We start from the raw sequence: 15,041 nt of genomic DNA, 5'->3' as shown, positions 1-15,041 counted from the left end.
CTCTGGATAAATGGCAAAAGGCCAATGACAAAATGGCACCCCTTCCTGGGCAGAACAACCCAGACAGGGCACTGGACTTAGCCACACTGTGGAGGCTGAGAGCTCACACTTATCATTGAAAGGCTTGTACAGTGCACACACTGTATGGCTGTCCCCGGCAATCTCTGCAGTCTTTGGAAGAACGTTTTCTCTTATCTGGAGCAGAGTGAAGAGTGTGGTCATTACTCTGCTTAGTTCAATAATTTACATGAAATCATTGTTTGTTCTTAGTTCATAGGACTTAATAAAGACAATTCCTTAGCCTAGATTAGTTGGTCAACAAATAATATATAGCTGATCCTTTTTTAAAATTGTTTTTCTATTACAGTTGCCCATTTTTCCCCCATTGCTGCCCCCACCCAATCCACCCCGATCCTTTTTGTTTAAGATTATGTACTTTCAAATTTGCCTACTTTATAAAATGTGTTTGTAACCCAAAAATCATTATTTCTGCTCACAGGCACATAGATTACTGACTCCACACACACATTACCAACTGAGGTCCAGCAAAGCAACAATCTGCCTTCTTGTCTCAGCTCTGAAACTGTCAACAAGCATACTTTTCAGTTTACTTAGTGGCAAGATTTGTGCATTTTTGTGCTTTTTGTTTGTGATTTTGCTATTTAAAATCACCTCCAAGCATAATGCTGATGTGCTGTCTAGCATTTCTAAGCACATGAAGGCGTGATGTGCCTTACAGAGAAAAAACATGAATTAGATAAGCTTTATTCAGGCCTGATTTAAAGTGCTATTGGCTCTGAGTTCAATGTTAATGAATCAATAGTTTATCTTAAGTAAAGTGTCTATACATAAAATAAGGTTATGTATAGATCATTTGTTGTTATTCAAGGCTTCTAGGAACCAAATCCTGTGTTTCCTCTAGAAGGAATGGCATAGTACATGCTAATTTGGTGTTTGTGGAACACCTTATGGAACAGTTATGAAACATAGCTACTCTGAATGATGAGAATTCTCTTTGCACTTGTAGCAGAGATGTGTAGATCATTCATTTTACTGCAGCAGGTCCATAATTTTAGGCCACTCCTTCCCATCAATTTGAGCATCAGGAGTGTGGACTTCAGCATCAGGAGATCTGTGCTAGAATTCCAGCTCCACCAGGCCAGCATTGCAACTGTGTATCTGTTACATGGCCTTCCCGAGCTGAGTTTTCCCTCTAAGAAGATAATAGTACCCATGTAGTGGAGTTGCTTGGAGTATTTGATGAAAAAAAAGTATCTAGAACGGCAATTTGCAACAAGTGTACCTCAGTAAGCACACTGCTATGCCACAATAATTTTTAGAACATGCAATATCTGACTATTTAGTCAGGGGCACTGACCTCTTTCCCTTAGATTGTCAAATTTAAAAAAATGACAACAGCCAACACAACAATGGCCGTCCAATGTAAATGAATCAAAATTATACCTATTTTTTTGGTCAGACCAGCAAAAAATATATTTTTGTGTGTGCCATAGAATTTTAGTAATTAGTTTGTGTGTGCCATGAGAGGAAAACAATTGAAAAATCACTGATCTAGAACACTGCACAGTGCTGGAATTCACCAAGTCCCAAATGAATTTTAATAGAGAAATGATACTGGTATCTCTCAGCAGGGAACAGAGAGCAGGAGCAAATCAGAAGTTTACTTGGTGAAATCATCATTTTATTTCAAATATTTGAATTTCTTGAAAGGCAGAGACAGCTGTATTTGACACTATGTTGATACCAAGACAGATTCAAGAGCCAAACATTAATTCATTTGGGATTATCTGTGTTAATGTCCCTCTCCATTAATGTAGCACTGAGAGTTAATAGCATTTTCAGTTGCATTGTAAATTTTGAAACTGGGTCTCCTTTTAGTTAATCCAGGCTAGCTTCCTAAAGGAACCCCATAATGATGTGGCATTTTAATAAAAATCAGACCTTTTGTACAAGCAGGGTATTTCTTCTATGTTCCTCATCCTCAATCATATTTCCAGGGCACCTGAGAGATAGGACTACTTCAAAATGTGACATGTGCTGTGTACAATTGTTTACCCTTCTTTGCCTAAGTTATAAGCACCTGTGTTTTAAAGTTTATACCAGATTTTCTAGGTATTTCTTTCTCATATGACTGTGTATCGCCTCACTCTGCTTTTCTGTTCCTTTTATATCCTTTCTTTTTTGACTGGAATTTTCAAGGAAGATTTTTTTCCTCAACTGTGTCTGTCCCAAAGACCTCCTGAACTGTTACTTCTCAATTTACTCCTCTACATGCTCATGTCCTCCTCCAGGTTTAGGAGTTTGGTCCTAAGCAGAGAATCCAGTTCCAGCTTTACCCATCCCTCCCCATCTGTGTGCCTTCCCAGACTTGACTTTATTTCTATTTTATATGTCTTTACCCAGTGGAACATTCCAAAGACTGGTGCTATTTTAAAATTACAATTATATGTATGTATGTATGTATGTATGTGTGTGTGTATTTAATTATATATATATATATATATATATATATATATATGTATATACATGTCTTAATCTATAAGAAAATAACAGACAACCCCAAGGAGGAAAAGGGTTAAAGACTTAAACAAGTACCTATGAAAGAGGACATTCATATGGCCAATAAACATATGAAAAGTTGCTCAACTCGGTCATCAGAAAAATGCAAATTAAAATTATAACATGGTATCACTCCACATCCACCTGTGTGGCTAATATAAAGCTGGCAATCCTAAGTGTCAACAAGGATGTGGAGCAACTGGAACTCTTATCTGCTGGGAGAAGAGGTATATAAGTTTATGCAATCACTTTGTTAAGCTATTTGGCAGTAAGTACTTAAACTGAACAGCAACATGGGGTTGCACTGTGACCCAGCAATTCCGCTGCTGTGTGGTAACAGAAATACAAACAACAGAAATCATGTTTGTACCAAACGTATTAAAAATGTCCATGGAAGAACTGTCTGTAGTAGCCAAACACTGGAAACTACCCAAATGCCCATCAATAATGGAAGAGATAGATAAATCATGCTCATGTCACACAACAAACATTGCACAGCAAGATAATGATTTATAATGACCTACAGCTACACATAACAGTATGGTTGAATCTCACAAACACAGTTTTAAGCCAAATACAAAAAGAGTGAGGATTATATGATTCCTCTTATAGTACAGAAACAGATAGAAGCCAGGATAATGGTTAGTCTTAAGTGCTAGTGACTATGAGGCTGCACAAGGGGGTTTCTTTGGTGGTGGTCATGTTCTGTTGTTTCTTGATCTGGTTACTGATTACATAGGTGTTTACAGTATATTAAAAAGGTATCAAGTCATTGGTTCAATTCACAGTCAGGGCACATAGGTTGCACATCAGGTCCCCAGTTGGGGGCGCGAGTGAGAGGCAACGACATGGTGATGTTTCTCTCCCTCTCTTTCTCCTTTCCCCTCTCTCTAAAAATAAATAAATAAACAAACAAACAAATCAATTATTTTTTTAAATGTATCAAGCTGTTCAATTATAATATGTCCATTCCAATAAGAAAGATAACCTAAAATGAGCCCCTATGTCTCTGGTGAATGGCAATTCCAGCTGCACCTGCCCTACCCAGCTCTGGGCAGCAGCTTGGGGGGGAAACCCATGCTTGATTTCAGCTGGATGCAGGGGCTCTTTACACCTAAGGCATGAGAGCTCTCTGGGTCTGCTACTAGGACTTTATTTTTTCAGGGTCACAGCTGTTAGCCTCATGGCATGAACAAGTAGTTATCCCAGACCTTGGAGGCAGGCTGTCTGTCATTCCACTGATAACAGTGCAGATAGTAAGCATCATATATGTGTTTGCTATAATCTTCTCCATTTTACAGATGAAAAAACTAAGGCTCAGAGAGGACAGATGGCCTGTACAAGGTCACTGCGGGAATATATTCTGCATGGAGCTAGAAGTGTTGAGTCTCCCAAACTCCAGAACCTGCCTTCTAAAGGCAGAGTCCTTGTGCCAGAAAGTAGAGGTCAGAGGACTCAGTAGATGCTCCCACTGAGGATACTGCTCTGGCACAACCTGAACAACTCAGAAGCAAACTGAAGCTCTCTATAGATTGTCTCTGCCTAAGCACTCAATTTAAATGCAAACTAATTCTTCATACTGCCTTGAAAATGCAAAAGCAGACTTTCAGCCAAGATGGAGGCCTAGACAGACTCGCTGGGTCTCCCTCCACAACTAAGAAGGAATACAACTACCTCAAAACTAGAGATAACCAGAAGTTCCAAAAAAACCAAGCTACATGGAAGTCCAACAAACAAAAATACAAAGAAGAAATACTGATCCAGACAGGTAGGAGGGGTGGAGCTGGGGCGGAGAGGACACAGTATGGTGGCAGCAGCAGCAGTGGCATGAGGGCAGTTACACATTTTAAAAAGTCAGAAGGGACACCTGGGGAGATCACAAAGCTCATGGTCCCAGTGCCGGGAAAAATCAAGCCTCATTGCTTCTGACTGTGCAAACCAATGTGGGTGGGGGTGGAGGAAGAAACTGCCCATTTCTCAGCAGAGTCCACTTGTTTAAAGGGCCCAACAGTCCGAGAATGTCTGCAGACCCACCCACTCTGGGAACGATGGCCAGGGCAACAGCTAGAGAGGTGCCAGTTCCATAAGGAGGTGGCAGAGGTACCTGGAAGAGGGGCAAGTGCTGACTTGGTGGCATTGTTCTGTCTCAGACCCCTCCCCCACATAAAGCACCACAACATGGTGAAACGGGTCGCCCTGTACTGATAAATACCTAAGACTCTGCCCCTTACAGCATAACAGGTATGACAGCTTTACCTATGACACAGAGACAAACACAGGAGCCTGTCAAGATGAGGAGACACAGAAGTATGACCCAAAAGATGGAACATATCAAGGTTCCAGTGGGAGAACTAAGCAATGAGAAGATAGCCAATCTAACAGATGAGGAGATAGCCAACCTAACAGACACAGAATTCAAAACACTGGTGATAAAGATGCTCACATGCTTGACAGATATGCTTGAGTACGGTGAACGCATAAGGGAGGAAGTGAAGGCTATGCTAAGTGAAACTAAGGAAAATACACGCAAACCAATGATGAAGGGAAGGAAACCAGGATTCAAATCAATCACTTGGAACATAAGGAAGAAAAAAATAGCCAACAGGTACAGAATGAGGAAACAGGAATTGAAAAAAATGAGGAGAGGCTTAGGAACCTCTGGGACAACTTTAAACATGCCAACATCCGAATTATAGGGGTGCCAGAAGGAGAAGAGGAAGAGCAAGAAATTGAAAACTTATGTGAAAAAATAATGGAGGAAAACTTCCCAAATTTGGTGAAGGAAATAGACATACAAGTCCAGGAAGCTCAGAGAGTCCCAAACAAGCTACACCCAAAGAGGACCACACCAGGACACATTATTATTAAAATGCCAAGGGTATAAGATAAAGTGAGAATCTTAAAAGCAGCAAGAGAAAAGCAGAGAGTTTCCTACAAAGGGGTGCCTATAAGACTATCAGCTGATTTCTCAAAAGAAACTTTTCAGGCAAGGAGCGACTGGCAAGAAATGTTCAAAGTGATGAAAAGCAAGGACTTACAACCAAGATTATTCTATCCAGCAAAGCTATCATTTAGAATGGAAAGGCAGATAAAGTGCTTCCCAGACAAGGTAAAGCTAAAGGAGCTCATCATCACCAAGCTATTATTATATGAAATGTCAAAGGGACTTACTTAAGAAAAAGTTTAAAATTATGAACATTGAAATGACAACAAACTCACAACTATCAACAACTGAATCTAAAAAATAAAAACAAAATCCAACTAAGCAAACCAGAATAGGAACAGAATCATAGGTATTGGCATCTTTTGGAGGGTTATCAGCTGGGAGGGGGAGAAATGGGGAAATGGTGCACGGACTAAGGAGCATAATTGTTTGGTACAATATAGACAGGGGGAAGTTAAGAATAATATAGGAAAGGGTGAAGCCAAAGAACTTACATGCACGACCCATGGACATGAACTAAGGTGGGTGGGATTGCTGGAAGGTGGGAGGTACTGGGCAGAGGAGAGCAAATGGGGAAAAAAATGAAACTACTATAACAACATAATAAAATATACTTTAAAGAAAGAAAATGCAAAAGCTATTTCTTTACACAAATATGAAACCAGAAGATTCTCAAGCCAGTCACACCAACTCTTCTGCATCATACTTTGGGTGAAGCCAGCGCCAAAGTGAAGAATAAACATTACGTGTGTTACATGTGGGTGGTTAATACTGACTGCAAAGAGACTGGTGAAGTGGATTTCCTGGCATTCTGCTTCTACATTAGTTCTGCGAAGACAATCTGTTTCTCATTTGACTTGCTTTATTTCCAAAATTATTTTCAGAAATGCTAAAGGAAGCTGAGAGGAGAAAACAAAACACCTCTGGCCTTCCTTCCCTTTATAGGGTAGTCCTAACTCTTTGTTTGCAATCACCAAAGATGGTGATTGTAATGTCAAGTGTTAATAAAAGTAAAATCTATTTGAATAACAGTGGCACTTAAAATGTATTTGAAATGTATAAATTTTAAAGTAATTCTAAAATTACAGATAATTTAGTACTAATACCCTCCCCAACCCCTGCTTCTGATTCTTGTGGGATAACCTTGCAAAACTTGTAGTAAGAATATGAGACGGTGAAGACTTAAAAGTCAACTGCTTTAAGAAACACCCATATATGTACCTTACACATTATCATTCGAAAGCAGGATTTTACTCTATTCTCCCTTTATAGTGAACATATTTTGCGTCAGCTTTCCAGCAAAATGTACCTTTTAGGATAAAGCCATCATGGAAACTTTTCAGACAGAAAATAATGGCTTCTGTCAAAGCTTTATAATCCTAATAAACAGGATGATGTTAGTGCACCAAGGAAACATTTCTAGAAGATATTGGACCTGCCCTAATGCTCCTAATCCTCCTCCATCCTCTGTACCAGAGCACACCCCCTACCCAGCCCTTTCTTCTCTGCCCCAACTTTCTTTATATATTCAGATTAAAATTCCATTCACAAGTACCATTGTTTACTCTATGCTACCCCTGGATTAGGATTAATCCTGAAGGTAGGGGATTTAGAGGTGCAATCCAAGCATATGGAACACCCCACCCCACCCCATCCACCTAGAATCATAGACTCCTCGTGTCTCAATATCAGTCTTAGGATGCATAGTCTCACTCCTTATCAAGGTCATTTCTAGGAAACTGTCATTATTTCTAGAATGTCCCCATTAAAATACAAAAATATCACCAAAGATTTAAGAAATTTTAGCTCCATTTAAATAAAGGAGAGTTTGAGGGGAAATGCTTACCATTTGGGACTCTAGCAAGCAGACCGCTGGGATGGGAACTATATGTGGATGGTCTGTTCCAGGCCCTTCTCTCCCACATTCTCCTGGTTTGTGAATCATCAGTGGTAATGAAATTATTAACATGCATTGTGATGCTCCTACTAAATACTTGCAGGCTACCAGGCCTGTCTTGGGAAGCAGAGAGGAGCAGCAGAAGGGATGAGAAAAAAGCCTCCAGTCCTGCCTATAGTCTGGCAGGGATCTAAGCCAGTGGAAATTCCAAGTAAGAGTCTGAGGGATGCCACCTGGCAAAGCCTTATTAAGTCAATCCATTGGGCAGACCTGCAGTCAGGCCAGAAGGTGGAGTCAGAAGAGAGAAATGATGGGCTGGGATGAACGTTAAGAGGCAATACCTAGAAGAGACACACCTGAGTTGGGTGCTTAATGATGAGGGCCAAGTGAAAATTCCATTCTAATCTGTACAAAACCCTTAGAGCATGTGAAACAGAGCCTGTGCATGTACATACTTATTAGGTCCTGAAAATATGTAAATAAGTAATCACTATGTTTGGGATCAGGATAAGCTGCTGGTCATCGCTTTTGCAAACTAAGCCACCTGTTTTCAGACTTCCTCTTACTGAGAACCCAAACTTAAGAGCAGGTTTCCTGCCTCAAGGGCAGTAAATTGACTGGAAATCAGGACCATTTTTTCCAGGTGAAATTATCTGTGTTTTATTTTTGAAGCTGCAAAGATTTGATTTTTTTTTTGATTTTTTTTTTGTTGTTGTTATTCCTTAATTACTGGAAGATGAACATTAGAGTTTGGGTAAAATCTGACTTTCCATGTTTATTCCAGATAATCACCCCAGAAATAGGGCAGCATCCCAAATTGTGAGAGAATGTCTCAGGATCTAGATTCAAGTGACATAAGCCACTGGTACTGTCATTTTTAGAATTGAGCTCTGACTCAGGCTGTGCCTGAGGGAAAATGAAAGAAGGAATGCACCCCAGAGACAGTTATTAAGTGGGGTCAGAAAAAAATAAGGAGAGGGAAGAGATAAAAGGAACCTGAGGTCATAAGCCTATGTGAAAGAAGAACCACCCAACACCAGACCTGAGTTTATCCAGCATTCCAGTGTTGATCTATGGAGTAATCCTAAAGGGCAAAGCTTGACCCTCTCCTCTCATACAGTGACCCATGGGAATAATCAATGCCCCATAGGCTCAGTTTTCTCATCTATAAAATGGGGATATTTTTTCATCTATTGGGTTGGCCAAAAAGTTTGTTTAGTTTTTTCCATTACATAGAAGATACATTTTTCATTTTCACCAATAACTTTATTGATTTGGATATTTTGAGTATGTCGACTCTCTCCAGCATGATATAACATTGGTTGTTCTCAATTAATGTCTCACTTTGATCATTATCAACTTCAACTGGTCTACCTGACCATGGAGTGTGGTCCAGTGAGAAATCTCCAGCATGAAACTTTACAAACCACTTTTGACACATTTAATTAGTCACAGCACCTTCTCCATACACTGCACAAATCCTTTTTTGTGTTTCAGTTGCATTTTTAACTTTCTTGAAATAATATAGTATAATATGCCAAAAAAAGTTGCATATTTTCTTCCAGCTTAATATTAAAGTGGCTACACAAAAATTCACCAATTTTGATGTTTTTTTAAATACATGCTGATATGACAGCTGTCACAACGCAATCTATCAAAATTGTTTCAAATGAAGTTAAAGACAACTAAGCACTACTAGAGCCTTCTTACAGAAAAAACCAAATGAACTTTTTGGCTAACCCAATATAAAACAGAGATAGCCTTAAAGAAAGAATCAAACTAAGGTATGTATTTAAGGCATTTAGGATCATGCCTGACACATAGTGCTCAACAAATGTGACGTTCATTATAGTTATCATGATTTTATGCATTATGCAAATAAGCCAGGGAGGTGCATCTTTCTCCATTTGACAGATTAAAAAGCAAAGCTCCATTGCATGAAATCATTTCTTCAGCATTATACATCTAGTGAGTTACAGTAATGCGATATGATCCCATGCATGTCTAATCCTCAAGTGGATATTACTACCACTTGATGGGAGCCTATGGAAAGGAGAGAGAAAACTGGATACTGGTGGCTTTTTGCATGGAAGGCAAGCTCTGTTTTGAAATGTGTATTATAGAAAATGTTGGGAGAGCCAATGATGCTGGGCTACAAATGTGAGCCTCTGTAGGGCCTGGATCACGAAGCGTTTATTCAGCAAGCATTTATTGAGGTCCCATTATGTGTTAGGTGGGTGCTAGTTAATGCTGGGGATGCAAGGGGAGTAAAAGGCAGGCAGACACAGGAGGCTGTGTGTTAGGCCTCCCTGAAGGAGTACTGAGTAGGGAGTAGTCCACCTGCCTGGGTGGGATGAGAAGTCAGCACTGGCCTTGAGGAGAAATGCTGCATCTTGTGTTCAAGGAAGAACCAGTCACCACACTTTTTGGGTAGCCAACAACCAGTAAATGTTGGTTGAATTGATAAATAAATTAGGTTTCCAGGCACAGTTATCTGTAGGAAGTATATGTTCTATTCTTTGTAAAGAGGGTAGCAAAACCCTGAGCATTAGAATCCAGTTTTGTCTCACGTGCAATTTGTGCTGTAAATAATAAGGTTTATCTTCACATACATTTCAAAATGTACTCATTGAGGAGAGTTGTGCCCTCTTTGAAACAATATCCTGGACGGCCACACATATATTCCATGATATTGCCATCATCCAGGCATTTTTTAAACTCTTCTTTCTCAGGGGAAGAGCTTTGGTGTTTACGAGTCCCACTAGAAAGTTAAAGGCCCTAGGTTACACTCATGTTTTGTTTTAACCACAAATATTATTATTTGGCCTGGCCATGCTCTTCACACATTTTACCTCCAGAGGATTTTTGTTCACTTCCTATCACCAAAAGCATCCTCTAAGTAATTCATTTGCCACATTTGAAGTTGCCAGAAAGGATAAACTACAGGTTTTGAAAGCAATTTCAAAGGACAGTAGCAATATCACAGAAAACTCTCCTTAAGGGGTCCTGAGAGGTGCCAGCTAGCACTTGGCTCTAGAGGAATTCAGCCAGGTAAGAGGAAGCTGTAATTTCCTAAGGAAAGGTGAGACTAGAACAGCTGGCAAGAGTGTCCTCATTCTCTGTCTTTTCTCTGAGATTCCAAGAATTCAGGTGTGACACAGCAGTAGCATTAACAGGGAGCTTGAAAGAAAAAAACAAAATAAGCATAAAAAGAACGCCTATGGTTTTTCTTAATATGCTTTATTGATTATGCTGTTACAGTTGTCCCAATTTCTTTTCCCCTTGTTCCCCTCCACCCAGTAACCCCCTCCTCCAGTTGCCCCCCCCTTAGTCCATGCCGATTGGTTGTGCATATAGTTCTTCGCAACATCTTCCTGTCTACTCCACTCCCTCCTACTATGCTTCTTAATTCTTGTACCATCTCCCTCCCTTTCCTCATTTTCCCCTCCCTGAACCTCCCCCCATAATGTTCCATACCTATAATTCTTTTCCCACTCTCATTGCCTGCTTAGTTTGCCTTTGTTTCAGTTCCCTAGCTTCTGTTGTTGGTTGTTGTGATACAGTTTTCATTTTAATGTTCATAGTTTTTATCCTCTTTCTCCTAAACAAGTCCCTTTAACATTTCATATAACAGTGGTTTGGATCTGATGAACTCCTTCAGTTTTACTTTGTCCTGGAAGCACTTTCTCTGCCCTTCTATTCTGAATGGCAGCTTCACTGGATAGAGTAATCGTGGTTGTAGGTTTTTGCTTTTCCTTACTTTGAATAGTTCTTGCCAGTCCATTCTTGCCTGCATTTTCTTTTGAGAAATTAGCTGATAGTCTTATTGGGACCTCTTTGTACGTAAGTTCTCCTCTCTCTTGCTTCTTTTAAGATTCTCTTTGTATCCTTAATTTTTGACACTTTGATTATAATGTGTTGTGGTGTGGTTCTCCCTGGGTCCAGTGTTTTTTTTTTTTTTTTTTTGAACTCTCTGTGCTTCCTGGACCTGTAAGTCTATTTCCTTCCCCAAGTTCGGGAAGTTCTGCTTCATTATTTTTTCACATAATTTTTAAATTTCTAGTTCTTCTTCTTTGCCTCCTGGCAACCCTATGATTCAGATGTTGGCCCGCTTATAGCTGTCCCATAGGTTTCTAAGCCTCTCCTTATTTTCCTCACTTTTCATTTCCTCTTTCTGCACCAGTTGACTATTCCTTCCCTACATGCCGATTTGTTGATTTGATCCCTGGTTTTCTTTATCTCACCACTAGTTTTGTATGTGTTTCTGTTCATTTCAGCAGGACTAGCCTTGATTCCTTTCCCATCTTGTTTAAGGTCTGCTGTTAGGTCTGTAAGCATTTTTATAACCAAAGCTCTGAACTGTGCCTCAGAAAGATTTCCTTTCTGCTGAGCCATTAGATTAGATATTTGCTGGCTGCTTAGGTGCATCACTGGGATCTCTATCATGATCTGTGCCATCCTCACAGTTTTGTATTCACCTTTGCTTCCTGGGTTGGCTGTCTCACCTCCTACTCTATAGGGGGCAGAGCCCCTTGCACTTTTCACTACTGGGTAACCTTTCTCATCACACTGTGGAGTTTTGTGTGGGGGCAGGGGTCCAAGATGGATTCCTGCCTTTCACTCTCCACTGAGAGACCGGGAGTCTCCTCCTTTGTCTCTACCCACTCTGGGCCTCACAGTCCAAGACAATGGGGGTATGCCTTCCCTGGCATTGGAATCACAAGCTGACAGGTCTGGTCTGAAGCTGGGGGTGCTCCCAAGTCGCTTCTCGCCTCCTCTTAAATACAAGTGTCTGTGCTTACCACCATCCCACCACCATCACCACTGCTGCTGCCACCAGCACAGTTTGACCTCTCCATCCCAGCTTCACCCCTCCTACCCATCTGGACGAGCACCACTTCTTTATAACTTCATATATTGGACTTCCATTTATTTTCTGTAACTTCTGGTTATTTCTGGTTTTGCAGTAGTTGTATTCCTTCTTAGTTGTGGAGGGAGACGGAGCGTGTCAGTCTAGGCCTCCATCTTGACTGGAAGTCTCCTGTGTGTACATCTATAGTTTTAATGCCAGTGTATAGATGTGCAAAAGGGAGTCTGCCCAAGCAACAGTATCAGGCAAAAATGTACGTGGTTAAAGGTGTGGAACAGGAGTTTGGTCATCATATCAGCTACTACTGTTTGGGGCATTTCCTAGCAAAGTTAAGAATTAGGCATGCATCTGATGATACCCACACATGCAAAACTCTGATAAAGTTTGCTGTATTTACACGTGCAAGCTCAAGGATCAATTGTAGCTACCTTCTCTCTCCTTCCCATTATTTAAGATGGCACAGTTGCCAGAATGTACCTGATTACCCACATGGGACAAAAAGAAAGGAAGCAGGCACACATGCAGGCCATTTTAAATGAAGCAACCTGCCCACGTGTAATGCATGCCCAGTAGCAATTTACACTTGACACAGATTAACTTCCTTGCAGGAGACAGTAAAGGTAATGAGCAGGGAATAGAAGCATGAGGAGTATGGGTGCTCCTCCCAACACCAGATCCAAGGATTAAGGAAAAATAAAGCTCTGTGAATATATTAATAATTAAAACAAAACAGGACCTAATAGAAGAGTGACCACATGGAGTTTGAAAACAATGCAGCTCATTTGTTATGCTTTGGATACTTTACTCAAAGTGGTGAAGGAAAAGCAGGAAATATCAGAAGTAGCTCATGATTCAAGATGCTTACAATGTAGGGTGGAAGACAGTACATAAATGCATAAAATATGTGAACTTTGTAAGAGCAAATATGAGTTAGTGAATATTTGAAACATCAGGGTGGACAAATGCAACTCTGGAAGAAAAGCCTTCTCAGTTTCCATATGGATAATAGGCAGGTCTGAATATTCAGTTCCTGCCATCAGAGATACTCCCACTGGAGTCAGCTGGCCTGGCTTCCAGACTTGCACAGAGCTGCTCCCCTCTATGCAGATTGTGTTTAATTAAGACCAGATAAAAGGGGTTCTTTTTTCTGACTCTTAGGCCCATGTGGAGTTGAAAGGAATCAAACATCTAGGTCAGCCACACTCCCTGGCCCTGGGGAGTGATGTTTCTAGCAAGGCCCTCTGAGGCAGGGATGGAGGTGCAATGGTCTGCCCCTGCTGCTTTGCCACCCCCTCCCATCCCCTGGGATATTCATGAGGCCACCTGCTCCCCCACTGGAGGATATCTCACAGTTTTTTTGCAATGACGGGACAAAATGCAATCAACATTTGGGAGGCATGTCCTTTTTCGGTTCCTGGAGGAGACAAAAAACTATCAAAGATTTTTTTTTCACTTTTACTGATACAGTTTGAAGTATGATGCTTTCATATCATTGGAATTAAACATCAGTTCTTAAAATTGATGAATCGAGTAGCTGGCCTGAGACTTCCTTACCCTCCCCCTTCCCCAAGACATGGGTGGGAGAAGCATTTTGTGGTTCATGAGGAATCCTTATCGACACCCTCCCTACACTCCTGGGCTTGTGCAGGAATCCAGAGCCAAGATTATCACAGCTGAGAAAGACTTTTTTGTGACTGCCAGAAACCAGGCCACATTCCCTTCATAACTATATGACACCAAACTCTGTCATTTCCCCTCCCATCTTTTCTTTCTTTTTTTTTTTTTTTTAGCAATAGATTATAAACCAAATCTCAACAATGTGTAGATCAGAGCTGCTTTACAGAAGTTGGCTGCAATTATCAAGGCCCTGCTCTCCCCACCACATCACACATCATGTCTCATCCCACTCCCATGCCCACCCTGACGAGGCAGTTTCAGGAACAGTGAGACCTGGAGTGCATAGTTTGAAAACCACTGTCTTCATATTCAAGGATTGCAGACTAATGATTTTAAGGGCTTTTAGAACTTGGATGTTCACTGATTCTCTGTGGAGTAGTCACACAACACTCTCAAGCCATTTACCCATGGAGTAAATCCAGGCCTTGCCTCCCAAACCTGATCCCTTTGCTGCCTCTTCCCCTGAAATTGGAACTGTTCTTCCTGCAGTTGTGGAACCTGATACCATCTACCTTGCTGAAACCATCAACAGGTCTTCTGAGTCCCTGCTACTCAAAATGTGGTCCATGGACCACCACTGTGGATGTTACCTGGGCACCAGATACAATGTAGAATCTCTGGCCTTGCTACACATCTAGTGGATCAGAATCTGCATTTTTAGCAAAATCCCCTGAAAACATGTGTTCACATGACATTGTGAGAAGTAAGTGCACTCAGCAATAATGACTTTCCACCTCTCCTGCCCACTAACCCATGGGCTCTTTCCTAGACCTCTGCAGCCATCTTTCCTCTGGGTGGGACAGCACTCTGGTACCATTCACACTCCCAAGTCAGCGTCCTCCATGGGACCACACTGAGGCTGGCATGCTCCCAGATTCTATTCTAACCACCCAACCACTGCGCCCCTACAATGTACCCCAACAACTCTGCCCTTCCATTTCTTCAGATGTCTATTCTCTCTCTTTGAAGTTTAACTAGAGCACATCCCTAAGATCTCAGTTGAGAGGTCACATCCCCTCTGTAGCCTCTCTGTAGCCTCTCTGTGACCCAGGTTGGATCATATCCCCTATCTG

At 41.1% G+C, this 15,041-nt stretch overlaps 1 protein-coding gene across 1 annotated transcript in view; it reads left to right on the top strand.

Annotated features, from left to right (window-relative positions):
* The window catches only part of SLC24A3 (solute carrier family 24 member 3), a 610,095-nt gene that overhangs the window by 395,744 nt on the left and 199,310 nt on the right, over positions 1 to 15,041 (top strand). The window lies entirely within an intron of this gene.

Source organism: Furipterus horrens, unplaced genomic scaffold, assembly GCF_987537825.1.
Source record: "Furipterus horrens unplaced genomic scaffold, mFurHor1.1.pri manual_scaffold_8, whole genome shotgun sequence".
Taxonomy (NCBI): Eukaryota; Metazoa; Chordata; class Mammalia; order Chiroptera; family Furipteridae; genus Furipterus; species Furipterus horrens.
This window is presented reverse-complemented; position numbering and strand designations above follow the sequence as displayed.